Source organism: Euleptes europaea, chromosome 1 (genome assembly GCF_029931775.1).
Source record: "Euleptes europaea isolate rEulEur1 chromosome 1, rEulEur1.hap1, whole genome shotgun sequence".
Classification (NCBI taxonomy): domain Eukaryota; kingdom Metazoa; phylum Chordata; class Lepidosauria; order Squamata; family Sphaerodactylidae; genus Euleptes; species Euleptes europaea.
In genome coordinates this window covers 92,283,001-92,298,100 of record NC_079312.1, presented here as the reverse complement: position 1 = coordinate 92,298,100, position 15,100 = coordinate 92,283,001, and positions in this window count along the sequence as shown.

Below are 15,100 nucleotides of genomic sequence, written 5' to 3'. Positions count from 1 at the left end.
CAAACTGAGCCAAGTGGCCCCTGTAGCTCTTGCAGAGCCACTGGGGTGTCAGGGCTTGGACTATGACCGCAGGTATAAACTCATCTATTGTCATTGTCAGTGTTGCCCGGGTCTGAGCTGAGTGGTCTTGGCAGTCCGGTCAGCCCAGCATGAGTCGCTTGTATCAGCTTGCTCCAAGGGCATTTTAACTTCCCAGTCCACTCCAGCGACTTGGTGATTTCTCATGGAGGCCCAAGCTGTATGTTGATCTGGGATTGCTGGTGCCATGTTGTTGTGTAACTAGTGGGTTATGCTAGATTGGAACATGTTGGAAGGACTGTAAGCTGTAAGCTGTAGTTGTTTTTAATAATTGTCCATTATTTTACTATTTTTATTATCATTTCTATCCTAGTTATAAAACACAACCTTCTTTTTTTTCAGAATAGCCTTGATATTTTAGAGACTGCGAAAGATTCATAAGGCATCCATACAATTTTTCGCTCTGAATATTGTGGAGACGATCAGTAATCATTTTTCTACTGAGATTTTCACCTTTGATGTATCCCTCAAGTTCATGTGATAATAGCAGAACAAATTGTCATCTAAATCTGACCACCCCTCCCCCAGAAGTATATCTTTAGGAGACAATGTGTTCAAACAGTTTCTATTGAGCACATTGTTCACGGGAAGAAAAAGGACAGCCTTTTAATGAATGGACAGTCTTTTAATGAATATGCCTTCTTGCCCTTGAAGTCTTATAGAAAAAAAATATTTTGGATTGCACAAAACAATGACTGTACATGCTACAATATCTCCCCCAATGCTTTCTAGTTTTGTGTGCCTCCTTTGCAAAACTATTTCCAAATGTCTCATTTTCCTGGGGAAGATTGTTAAATGATTGCTAATCAAGATTGTTTAATGCTTGCTAATTGCGTTCTTGTTATCCTTGACCTGTCCCATGTCCATATGCTTAAAAGTGTGGTAAAAAAATCCCCCTTTTTTACTATTCCCCAAAGCATACCTATACGTGATGTTTCTGGTCTCCATTAGCAAATGTGACTGTTCAGCCTGGAGGTTGGCAAAGATTCCAGATTAGTTCACATAATCATAATCTAATAATCTAGTAAATTTTTACATTAATATGAAAGTTTTCCTTGCATAGAGCTTGCATCCTGTGTTTTTTCCAATATTTGGGTGTTGGCAGGTTGAGAAGTACATGCATACCACACGCACAAAGAATATGCTGAACAATGTATCCATTCCCCCACCCCCCGCATGTTAAGCTGTTCATGTGAGACGTGCTGTTGACATGCTTGGAACATCCTGATTATCCTTGAGGCTTACTAATGCAAATGTATGTGTTTGTTTCTTTCCCAAAACGTGCTACTTATGTACCATTGAGTGTGTGTGTATGCGTGTGTGTGACATGCAGAAAACAAGCACTCACAAGCCAAGGGCTGCGGCAGCACATGTACACAGTGAAACATATCCAAAGGGCTCGTCTGTTAAAGCTTACCTAGTTAATAGTGTTTTCATATGGCTTTTTATTATTACCATTCAAAACAAAACAGGGACGTGAAAAAGCTCTTGGTTTGAGTTTAGGATGATTTTAAAGTGTGTTTTTAAAAAAAAAAAAAACACACACACACCAAAGATTAATAATACATCATGCACAACACAACACATTTACTTCTTAAACAAATATTTGAATTAAGATGAAAGTTTAGGGTATGAGGTAATGGCAGATTAATTGATTTACTTTACATTTGGAATGTAAAGAGAGAAACTGAGTTAGATGTAATTATGATGTTTGCGATAAGGCAAAAATTGCAAAGAGTATATATTTACCTCCCACCTAAACCTAAATTTTGTACAAGTGGGGAAGCTACTAAATAGGAGGGAGACCTAGTGTAAGTATATTGCAATATAGCTGAGTGTGCATTTCAGGCTACTTCCTCATGAAAAGTATGTTACAGTTAATGCCAAGTTTATATGCACACATACACACCATACAAAAATGAATCCATTTTTATCCCACCAGTCCAAAGAGGTTTGAGGCAACATAAAGAATTTCATAAAACATAGCAAGCCATTAGCAACAACAGCAAAACAGTAAAAACTAAAGAACTGAAGTGTACCATTCACTGAAGACCACAAAAAATCTGTAAACATCACCAAATCAACCCCAAATGTCTGTCGAAAGAGATGGGTTTTTCAATTTATTTCTAAATGGTAACAAGGAGGTTAACTGACATATTAATTTATTCCAGACATTTGGGACTACCATTGAAAGAAGTCCTGCATGTCTTCCCTGCAACTTCACGTCTATCCCTCAGTAAGGGAATTTTTAGCAGTGCCTATTCCTCTGTTACTCGGGGCCAAAGCAGCTTGTGGGAGCTTGCAATCTCACTTAGCATATAAATATTTTTAACACCAGAATATTGGAGTACCAGTCTTTCCCATATTCCCACACAAGTAAGGTACAAGTAGATAGCTCATTACATGGATATACAGTCTCCCATTGCAGGGATCTTTTTGTTGATTTCAGAACAGAAGCCATGCAGATTTGTCACAGAGATGCGAGCCTTGAGGTGGGACCTGGGGATCCCCCGGAATTACAACTAATCTCCAGACTACAAAGATCAGTTGCCCTGGAGAAAATGGATGCTTTGGAGGGTAGGCTTTGGCATTGTGCCCCACTGAGGTCCGTCCTCCCCAGCCTCCATCCACCAATCCCCAGAAGTTTCCGATCCCGGATCTTGAAATCGTAACTCCCATCCCCCACCGGTGGCCAGGGGGGACCTGGCAACCCTAATCTGTCACAATGTAATAATCATATGCTCCTTGGAATATAACTGGTGGGCCCCAGCTAGGAGCTGACACACCAAAAAGAGGCTGATTCGTTTAGCTTCTGTGCCCATGCTACTCTGAGATGTTATATATTTCTCATTTATACTATGTTTCCCTCAATTTTCTACTCACAATAAACTGGTAAAATGACTTAGGCTGAGATATTTTGGCCATATGCATTAGTTACTAGATTTTAAAGAACAGAAAAATATCATAGCAGCCATAACCATCATGTCCTGTTCGGAACTTTTCAGAAGCATTTGGCTATAGCCAATGTTTAGTCCGATGGCGAGCTAGAATATTTAAAATTTCATTCATTTGTACCCTGCCTTTCTCCCCAATGGGGACCCAAGGCGGCTTACATAATTCTCCTCTCCCCCATTTTATCCTCACAACAACCCTATGAGGTAGGTTAGGCTGAGAGAGTGTGACTGGCCCAAGGTCACCCAGTGACCTTCCGCGGCAAGAGTAGGGATTCAAACCCGGGTCTCCCAGATACTACTCTAACACTGTTTACCACTACACCACACTGTCTTTGTGTTCTGATCTCGTAAGGTCCAACTTTTACATCCCTTTAGCATAGTTATGCAGAGAAAAGTGTACACATTTTGTGAAAAAAAATCCTCATTGTTTCTTTTAATTAGGGGAGCATTCTGGTTCCTTCGGTGGTGAAGAATATCACTGATGACCAAGGTCCTGTTAAAAGTGCAGAATTCCCCCCCCCTCCTTTTTCATCTAGGCCACGGATTTTTTTATGGAACCTGTATCCACCACACAAACACACTCACACATACCTGGGAAACATAGCTGCACTGTTCCTGGTTGTTGTATTTTTTTAACCTGGTTGATAATAACAGATGTTGGCAGCACTCACATTTGTCTGAAGTATTTTCCTTGTGATGATACCAGACACTGAATGAGCCAAAGGCTGTATCACTTACCCTCGGCCGCCATGGTTTTCCCTGGGAAGAAAAGCACCATACAAATTTTAGAAAAGATAAAAATACCCTGTTTGTCCCCCCTCATTGAGACCGATGACAGGCTGAACATTTATTCTCATTAAACATTCTTTTCAGCTATTCTTTTCAGAGTTTGTCCTCAAGATACAGTTTCTTGGCCCTGGTGCCCAGTGGTGAAAATTAAACCACTGAACAGGCTAGCCACAGCTTTGCACATGAATAGATGCTTGATGCTGTGGATCATGTGACTGAGGGCACTCGTTTCCCTATGGCATGAGCCTACAGAGCGACTGAAGGGTTTCCTAAGAATATTGTTCAGTGAGGCGCTAACTAGGAATGTAAAACAGATGCCTCAGAAGCAGCTCTTGATTATGATCTGACAAGGGAGCATAAACAATATGCTAATGTCATGATTTAAAAAAAACCTGGAACGGAGAGCAAATCAGAGAGAACACTCCATTAGTAACGAAACACATGCAAGCCATGTCATTGTGTACAGATCATAATTGCTGTCACCTGTCATCACAGTTTAGTGAAAGCTTATGTTGCTACCACTATGCTACTACCCCTGCCACTTTGCATCACATTACTCTCAGCGCGATGAGCATTCATGGTGGCTCTAACTGATGGTGCCTGCCTATACAAGGAATAGCCAGGAACTTCATTCTAGGAGGACAGGGCATCAGTCTAGAGCCCCTTCTCCCATCCTATCAAACTTCAATAGTCCTTCTACCCAGTCTACTTGCTAAATAAATATCTGAATATGTCAGTACATGACTTGATCAAACATAGCGCAAAACCACGGCTTATGTTAACTGTGGCTAGTTTGTGAAACTAGTATTCAGATCACAGATCTTCGTTAAAATTCTGATCTGCCTCTACTAATGCTGGTTTTATCACCTTCACTCTTTCTTCCACCCACCAAGAGATCAAGTGACATTCCGTCCAGCATTGTGGTGGAGATTGCATTGGGAAAACAAGCCCAGGTTGAAGTCAGGATGTCTGTGTTCATCTACATAAGTGCAGAAATTCCCCAATATTGGCCTCCTCTTATCCACTGGCAGTTCTGATGTACTCACACAAGGGTAGGCCTGCCCAAGGATTTTTGGCACTGTAGGTGAATGACTTAACTGTTGCCTGTCCTGTATCCTTAACTGTAGGGCAGTTGCTTCCTCATGGTTTTGCCAATGTACAATACCTCACAAGAACATTTAATAATCTACATTACTGCAGAAGAGTTACATCTCATGAAATTATTGAGAGTATTGTTTCTTGTCGTGTGCATTAATGCAACTTTTAATGCTGCTTGTAAGCTTGGAGAATGAACATTTTCCACAAGGAAAATGTCCTGTAGGTGGGTTCGATCCCAACATTGTGAATTTAAGAAGAAAAAGAGTTGTTTTTATACCATGCTTTTCTCTACCTTAAGGAGTTTGAAAGCGGCTTACAATCACAATCTCTTCCCCTCTGCATAAATCCTGTAAATTAATACAGTTCAACTGGCTACCAGCGGAAGCTGGTCAAAGGCACTCCTGGCCACAGCTCCCACCTGCTTATTGGGGCCTGGCAATTCTACTCAAACTAAAGACTAGGGCTGCCGATTCGGTTTGTCCGAACTGAAAAAACAGCCGAATTTTCCACAATTCGGGGGCTTTCAGTTCGGATGGAACCGAACTGAAAAAAGGCGGGAAAACGACGCCCCGAATTCAGCAAATTCGGGGCGATCACCGAATAAATTCAGCAGGTTCGGCGTTCCCAAACCTACCTTTTCCCACCTTTAAAGACCCACCGCCCGCTTTCCCGGGACTCCCGGGAAACCTGGCGGGGGGTCTTTAAACTCCCCACTTAGGCTCCAGGGACTCTTGCCTTCCAGCAAGGCGCTTTAAACAGATCTGTGCCTTCCAGCTGGGCTTCCCTGAAGGCGCGCAGGGGGCGCTTTAAACAGATCTGCGCCTTCCAGCTGGGAGGCACAGATCTGTTCACCCCCCCGCTCGCCTTCACTGGGCTTCCCTAAAGCCAGGCGGGGGGCGCTTTAAACAGATCTGTACCTTCCAGCTGGGAGGAGCAGATCTGTTTAAAGAGCCCCCCGCGCGCCTTCATGGAAGCCCCGTGAAGGCCCGCAGGGGGGGCTCTTTAAAGACCCCCGCCCCCTTCCCGACTCTCGGTTTGAAGTGGTGGGCGCCGCCTGGGCAGGCGGCGCCCAGCACTTCAAAGACCCGGCCAAATTTTCCCCCGAGCTCTGGATCTCGCGCCGAATTTTGCGGATCCGAAGCGGGGGAGTTCGGACTTCGGCACATCCCGAATTAAAAAGGGCCGAATTTTGCCGAAGCTGAACTTTACCGAATTTTTTTTTCAACAGCCCTACTACAGACCTGTTCCTTCAAGCAGAGTGCAACCCCATCCAGAAGATTAGATCCTTAAGTCCCGAATCAGACTTTTCGCTCACCAGTAGCATTTTTGTCTTGTCAGAATTAAGCTTTCATTTATTATTTCTCATCCACTGAAAAACTAGACCCAGGCACCCACTCAGGGTTTCTACAGCCTCCCTGGGATTGGCTGGAATTGCAAGATAGAGCTATTTGTTATCTGCATATTGGTGACAATCCAGCCCAAATCTCTAGATGACCTCACTCAGTGGTTTCATGTAGATGTTGAAAAGCACAGGGGACAAAACAAAGTCTTGCAGTACCCCTCAGGCCAAGGGGGTGTGCAGCAGTGCCTAACCACCACCTTCTGAAATGTACCCTGTAGGGAGAAGTAGAACCACCAAAAACAGTGCCTCCAAGTCCCAGCCCTTGCATTCCAAGCTGTTCTTCATGAATATATCAGACTAGTAGTATAATGCCAGGGTACTGCCGATGAGGGAAACACCTCACACTCTGGGGTGCATGGAAGAATGGGTTCTATCAATTGTTGTTAGACAAATAACAATGATACCCTCTCCCCACTCTTCTGGAGCCTAACTTTCCAGTAGTGGACTTCTCTCCATAGTATATCATTGCACTTCAAACATGGTATTTATGTTGATGTCCCATGTGTGAAGACATGTACAAACTGATGTGAGGTTGCATGAGTTTAAAGAGGCTTTAGACATGTTCCCAGGCCTCTGGACTTTAAAAAACTGTGTTCATTGGTAGAACTGCTACCCTGGGTGGTTGTCTTCTGTCACTGGTGAACTGCCCTTGATCCTAGCTGCTGGAGTGTATGCATGTACCTTCTAGCAAGTTCCTTGTTTCCAGCGAGCCAATTACCTCTCCTTCTTGAACTTTCCTGTGCATTAAATAGCATGAATTGAGTGGCCGGATGGAGAAAGAAGCCTAAGAAGTCTCAAGACTGAGATCAAATTTAACAGTGTTTTCTTCTAAGAACACACATATAGACAAATGTGGAGAAATGGGAACGGGAAACACATAACTTAGAAACAGAATAAAAGTACACGTTCTAGCTACTTCAGAAGTTATACGGATTCTCTGTAAGGGTGTGCAACAACAACAACAAGTATTTTTTTCAGCTCCATTTATGTTGCTGCAAGGACTGCTGACTTGCCACAGTGGTAACTATGAGGGCCACCCTGAATGGGGCAAGGGCCACTTCTCACTTGGGGCCACTCCTCACTTGGGGCCACTCCCAGGAGGAGGCAGCCCCCCAGGCCCTTGGCCTACTGGTACTTTTTCCAATGGCCTTAATGGCCAGTCTGCCCCCTGTTCATGAGTATTCCACATTTCACAAAAGGAATTCAAGGTGGAACGAATTGTGTTTCCTTCATCTGTTGTATCCTCCAAACAACTCTGTGAGGTATGTTAGGCTGAGAAAGACTGGCCGGAAGTCACCTAGTGAGCTTCATAGTAGAGTAGGGATTTGAACCTGGGTCCCCACTTTCTCTTAGTCCAATACTTTAACTACTACAGCACTCTGGCTCTGTAGAAAGGAGGAAAACTACGTTTCCAGGATAACCCTAATGGTCAGGTGCCTGCCTTTTTCACCCCAAAACAGTCCTTGCTACGCAGTACTACCAAACGAAGAAGTAATCGTTCCCCCCTTGTTGAAAAAGGTACCTCAATTTCTGTTTCAGGTCCAGCCCCCTCTTAACCTTATACACATTTTCTTCTTTCTCTTTTTCACAACTCAGCTATATAAAACCACTACCTAGTCTCATACCTTCCAGAGTGGTTTTTTTTACATACTCTTTCTCATAACTTTATTATAATGCAGCCTGAGATTCAGATACAAGAGATAGAAAATAACAAATACTCTTCTGCCCTTTTATAGTTAGAGCCCTGGCTCATTTATGCAACGGGGGGGGGGGGGATGTATATTCAGCGTGTATGGCTGATTCTTTAACAAGCTTTAATCACAGGACCGGCTTTTTTTTTTTTTTAAAGAATCATTTTTGAGAGATAGTCCAACAGTGCAGTCCTAATCAGAGCTACCCCTTTTAAAGCCCATTGAAGTCAATAGGTTCAGAATAGTGTAACTCTGTTAAGGATTGCAGTGTAATTTCTTTTTTTTACTTGTAACCATGGAAATCTAGCGCTCACAGAACAAAGCCATAAAGCACTTCACTTCAATTATCATAAGTTACAGTAAGTAAGTACAGATACAAAGAATTTCATCTCATATAGTGGAGTTAAAATGAGCAAAAGTGTTCATGACAAACTAAAGGCCACAGTCAAGAGAATACTTTTCAGCGTACCCAAGAGCTTGCATTCACCAAGTGGCTTCTTAAAAAAAAAAAAAAAGAATCCTCTCCCTTCCCCCTCTAATGTTATAACAGGCTAAATATGACAGACTACAATTTTTTAAAAAAATCAAAATTTAAAAAATGTATCAAAAGTCCCACAGAGTGCATGAAGCGATTTGCTCTGTTCTTTTGAACAGCCTCACAGCACAACATGCACACAGACTTGATCTGAACTCCTGCTTGTTCTGGGCCGTGGCCCTGGAGGCCAACTTGCCCTTTTCCAGACAGTTATGCAAGGCCTAAACACTGCTTATTTCCCCTCACTTCCGCTTCATGCTGGTTCCTCCACGATGGATAACATTCCACAGTTCATGACTAACTCTGTGAAAAAAACTGGACAACACTCAGGGAAGCTTTTACGTTGTTTCCAAAACACAAAGAAAACAATCATCAGAGTTTGCAGATGACGTGGTGGATGGGCCTGACTGTAGTGCTCAGTCGTAAGTGTTTACCACTCTTGGAGGGCAGAGACACTCTCCCCCCCCCCCCCGGGGAACTGACCCTCAGGTGACCTTGCCTTTTCATAGAAGTGTTGAAAATGTGAAATGGCCCTCTTGCTTGGGCCTCCTAGGTAGTAGGTTATAAAACGTATGCTTTATTTGTACAGCATGGCTTTTTTTTATCAGCACTGTGGATATTTCATATTAGGGAGGGGCTGTGCCTCAGTGGTAGAGCATTCTGCCTGGCATGCAGAAGGTCCCACGTTCAGTCCCCGACATCTCCAGTTAAGGGGACCAGGCAAGTAGGTGATGTCAAAAGACCTTTTCCTGAGACCCTGGTGAGCCATTGTCGGACTGAGTAGACGATGGGCGAAAATGCATGGTCGCTTCAGCCTCCTTTATTCCCTGTTTCAGCCAAGATTCAGCCAGGATCAAACACATGCCTTTCGCCGAACGTGCGTTCGATCCTGGCTGAATCCTGGCTGAAACAGGGAATAAAGGAGGCTAAAGCGACCGTGCGTTTTCACCCAATATTGACTTTGATGGACCAAGGGTCTGATTCAGTATAAGGCAGCTTCATGTGTGTTCGATTGTTCCTCAGATGTTTCTATTTATGTATGCTAGCATCACCTGCCAAGACACAAACTACTAACTTAATCTCCCCCTCCAACCTTCCCCAACAAACATGAGATTCTTTGAAAATCAACATGTCCATGCCACTTTGTAATCACTTAGATTCTCTGATGTTCATCAACAATGCATCCAAGTTGCACACAGAGTAACGTGGGCAATCTGAACTTTGTGCATTCTTTCCTTTAAATGCTCTGAGCATTCATGCGACGCTGAAAAGTTTAAGCTTCTGGTAGTAGAGCAGCTGCATTATCTGGGTGGAATCATTAGGGAGGGACTCAGCCTGTGCAAACACTCTACAATCCTGCCAGGTATAACATCATCATACATGGATAGTGGAATCTTCAGCAGAGATTTTTAAAAAATCAGATCCAGGCAGGGTGTTGTCAGGAGAGAAGACATAAACACAGGAAGTGAGGTAAGTGATGCTAGAGAGTTGCAGGGATTCAGCAGCCCCAACCAGTACACAGTTTTTCCTCTTTAAACCCTTCCCATGGGATTGGGACAGATCTGAATTTAAAAACATGGTATGCTGCTGTTATGTGTCCTGAGTAACTACTGTACAAGAAGGTCTATGTCAGTGCAGGGGAAGGTGTTGCACCCACCCAAACAGGCTTTCTGATTGTGGCATTTGTTTTCTACCTACAACCAAACTATCTAGCATTTCAACAGTCTCTAATAATTTATGTAGGCTCCTACCAATGATCAGTACCCTGCAAAATTGGGAGGAACCGACTGCTATAGACTGCTAGTAGGTTCTTGTATAAATGTCATGCTGAACACATGACAGTCAAGGTCAGGGCCAGAGGGTGTGGGGCTTATCTCTCCTCCATCCATCTGTTCATTTCTAGCCTGTTCATTTCTGTGATGTTCCAGTGCATCACAAATTAGGGGAAAGCACACTTTCCTGGTAATTTTACCAGGCAGACTTTAGCCCTGACACCTTTTCAATGAATTTAGCAGCACTGGAGAAAGCTTAGGACACTTTCGATAGATATAGTCCATCTGAGAAATAAATGCTGCCATCACTTAACTAGGAGGAAGACTCCTTTAAATTCAACCGTTTTGAGTTCATTTGGCAGTCTCTTGCCAATCAACTTAAATTTCACCCTTAATTAATTTAGGAATTGATTATTTATTCCTTTCCTATAAGTAACTGTAACCTTCTCTCTCTCTTCTCTCTCTATTTTACATTAGACAATGAGGAAAAGATATTTTTCCCTACATCTGACAGACAACTATTTTCTAGCACTAAATGTGAAGAGAAAGGGTTAGCAAATGTTTACCCAACAACTATGCCTCACAAAGTTCACAATTGCTTCCAGGAATAGTTAACAATTTCTTCCTGATTGCATACAATTCAAAGTGACTTCTTCACATCTGTATATCCCAGTCAATTGATAAAAGAATAGTCTTTGACCCCTTTCAAACTGCCTTTATCATTCAGTTGAGCAGTGGTTTGCTAATGGATTTTTTGTGTCAATTCAGACACAACCGGTTTGGCTCTTGGCTGCTAACAGATTTTTTTTTTTTACCTGTTCTGATAAAGCCACTTGCATCCTGTCAACATTGCAGGGCTCTGCTGCTTTTTAAGAAAACTGCTTTCTCCCGTTTTCAGTTCTTCCTTGAACTTCTGAATTGCTCCAGTTTGCTGTTTGAACTGTCTGGAGTGCTTCCGAAAGGACTGCTGTTTTCCCCCTGCCTTTTTCTGCACAGCGTTCTTTTTCAGCTTTTAAAAAAATGTTCTAAGATTTCTGCTATAGTGTTATAGTGCTATAGCACTATAATGTCATAACAACACCACTGACAGGCCTGTCACTGTAGCTGAAAAAGAACGCGCTGCCAAAAAAGGTGGGAAAACAATAGTGGTGCTGTTTGAACTGGCCAGAGTACTTTAGATACAGCTCATAGATGGAGTGAAATGTGCTGTATAAACTTCCATCTCTGTAGCACTTTACTCGGAAATGGGCCAACAATGGATAACATCCAATTTAGAACAGTTATCTGAAAAGGTCCTTTCTCTTCTATCTAGAAGGAGAAATTATAAAGAAATAAAATGAACTGTAAAATTTCAATAAACTAATCTCGAAGGATTCTATATAAATAAGCGCAGGTGTGGTGAGATCTTATCAGGAGCAATATTTGCTAAACTGCTGGCATTCATGTTCATCTGCTAAATCTACAGACACAAACATGATTTAGTTCCTCTTCTTGCAATGTAATTTCATTTAACATGATGGTGTACTCACACTGAACCTAAAGCTACAGTTAATGTAATCTATAAAATTATAGATGCTTGATTAGCCTGCATGCAGATCTGGCTTACATCTTCCTAATGGGTAATGGTTATGGGGTCCAAATATTCTTCTGCATCAGAGGAACCTGAATGGGTTGAATCATTGGGGGAAAGATATGTGCAATTAAATGCTGCTGCTCCTGCCACCATGTCTGGAACTAACACCGTCTCCAACATTAAGGGGGCATAAAAAGAATGATATGTTACATTTTGTTTTGAGACTTACTCTTTGGTGTGTTTATGTGAGTGGCACAGTCCGATCAGTGTGTCTGCAGGACTGGCCCCCGTGATGCCATGCCTGGTGGAGGTTGTGAAGGGATGGAGTGACAAATTCAGCTGTCTGGGAGATGCTGACAGGATTGCTCACTGGAAGAGCTGGTTGGGTTTTCTGGCAGTGTACCAGAAGTTAGGGCAAGGATGGTTGATATGGGAGCTTCCCCTAGGTGAAGTTGCAAACATGTTGGGTGTTAGGGTCCTGTGACAGTGGAGCCAAAGGGCAACTAGGGAGGGGCTGGAACAATGCACATTGGGGAGGAACTTATAAAGGGCCATCAGCTGCAGTCTGGCATTGGTGGATGAGGAGGAGAAGCGAGGAAAGCATTCAAGTCAGACCTTGAACAGCAACATAGAAATGATCTGGTGAAGAGGCTTGACCCATAAGTGAGACGTCTGATCAAGTAAGTCCATCTGGCAACTATGTTTGCATTTAAAAATCTCAGGAATCCCAGATAATGTGTGAAATATCCTTTAAGCAAGTGTGAAAATATATGGAGGACTCAGTTAAAGAAAGCAACAAGAGCACATTTGTTAAGTCTGCTAGGTTTCGTGCTTCTTTGCTGCAAGAGCCATGTTCAGAATTTTCATATCTCTATAGTTAAGACAAGAACTGGCCAATGCTTTTCAACCAAATACCACGGCTGCTTATGATACTGCTGGATTAATGGATTGCACTTCATTGCAGTTGCCAGTCTGCTCTGTCCAGACTCCAGTCTGCTCTGTTCTGCCCTTTGACTAATTTTCTAAACAGTAATCATCCCAACTCTCTTTGGCTGTTTAGGAAAGAGCTAGTCTATTTCCTTCAGAAAAAGGGTTTCCGTTTGTTAGAGAAATAAGACAGCACAGGGCTGCATTATATGTAAAAGTATCTTCTTAAAAAAAACACCAGTTAAAATTGAAATATTAAGCTATTTTGTTTATAAAAATGTTCTTCTCTTCAACTCAATCAGATTGGAATTAGTGTCCTAGTCTAAATCAAACTGAATCGATCTTTGTGTCAGTTAAGTTGAACATACACATCAATTTCTTAGTGAAATTTCTTCATCAAAGTTCTTTGTCAAATGAATATTAATTTCAGCCAAATTCAGAACTTTAATCAGCATTCCTTATATTGTTAGTACTTCAGGAGATTTCCAGTGCTACGACAGAACTATCTTAGCTGCTAATAAAAATGCCAGACTAATAATATTCAAAGCAATGCAAACACTTTGCAATGCATTCCAATGGAAGAAGGGGGACGACCTCTTCCAGACCCCGTAACTTTGGAACCCCTCACCCAATCTTCACCAAACTTGGGAGTTCTTGCAAGGAGAGTCACTTCCAGCTACCCTGAAAAATTGGGACCTCTACCTGCAAAAATTCCCCCAGGAGCTTCACAAAAAAGCCCATTGCCTTACATTTTCTCAGCCCATTTTCTTCTTCCCTAACAACTAATGCAAGCCCTACACAACCACCGGACAACATCACAACCTAGCTGCCTAGAAGCAGAACAACCTAACAGCACAACAAACCACACTGAGAAGTCTATGGAGCTGAGACTCTTAACAAAAACCCCTCAACACAACACACCACAACAAAATCAAAAGTGGGAGCCCTTTTGCCCTCCCCTACCAAACCTACACTATGCGCAGAGTGGAGGCTGGACACAGCACCCAGGCACAATGGAGGAAGGGGGCAACCTCTTTCAGACCCCATAAAATTGGAACCCCTCACCCAATCTTCACCAAACTTGGGGGTTCTTGCAAGGAGAGTCCCTTCCAGCTATCTTGAAAATATGGGACCTCTACTTGCAAAAATGCCCCCCAGGAGCTTCGCAAACAAAAAAATCCCATAGGCTAACATGGGTGGGAAATTTTCCCAGCCCATTTTCTCCTTTCCTAACAACTAATGCAAGCAAGCCAGCCGAGCTCTACACAACCACCAGACAACCTAGCATCACAACCTAGCTACCTAGCAGCACAACAAACCACATGGAGAAGTCTATGCCAGCTGAGACTCTTTACAAAAACCCAGAAACACAAAACACCAGAACAAAATCCAAAGTGGGGGCCCTTTTGCCATCCCTCACCAAACCTACACTATGCGCACAGTGGAGGCTGGACACAGCAGCACCGAGGCCCACTCTGGCAGCACACGCCCCACAAAACCCATGTCCAACCACATGATGCCAGGTAGCGGGAGGTCTGGGGGCACTGCTGCCAGCCCAGATGTGGTGCCAACCAAGCCAATCTGACGCAAAGTGCCAAACCCGACAACAACAACCAGGCACGCAATAAGGATACACAAACCTACCAACAGCCAAGTAAAATGGCTCCCCCCCCCACACACACACACAGAAAATAACCAAACAGGCAATAATTAAACAGGAACCAAACTTTAACACTTTTAAAGAGGAATCAAAAAGGAATTAAACAGGAATTTTAGCAGTTATGAGCAATAACAACTATTGTTATTGCTCATAAGTGTCGTAAGTGTTGAAACCAATGTGAATTCAGTCCCAGAAACCCCTCCCCTTGCTTGCATGCAGCCAATTTTAGGGGGGAAAGCCCCAAATGAAATAAAATGATAGGGTCTCAAATTGTTAGATGCCTTCTCTTCCCCTCCAGGTAGCAGGCAGGAAATAATCCAATGGAAGCAGCAGGCTGTAATCCACCAGGTCAGCTCAGGATGAGGCCAGCAGGAGCAAAAGCCAAGGTTTTTGTACCAGAACAAACTCAGTGAGCAACAGCCAGTAGAGAGAGACCAGGTAGTATAGCCTTTGGCCAAAACACAGAAATGTTTGAATGGAGAGGAGAATCCAGCTTCTGTGATTGGCCAAAGAACACTCTTCTCTCAGGGCTAGTCACTGTCTGGGAGTTAAATCCCCCCCCTCTCCCTTGTTAGGCTGTCCAGGCAAGGTAGGTTGCACCAAGGAGAGCTTTCTCCTGGC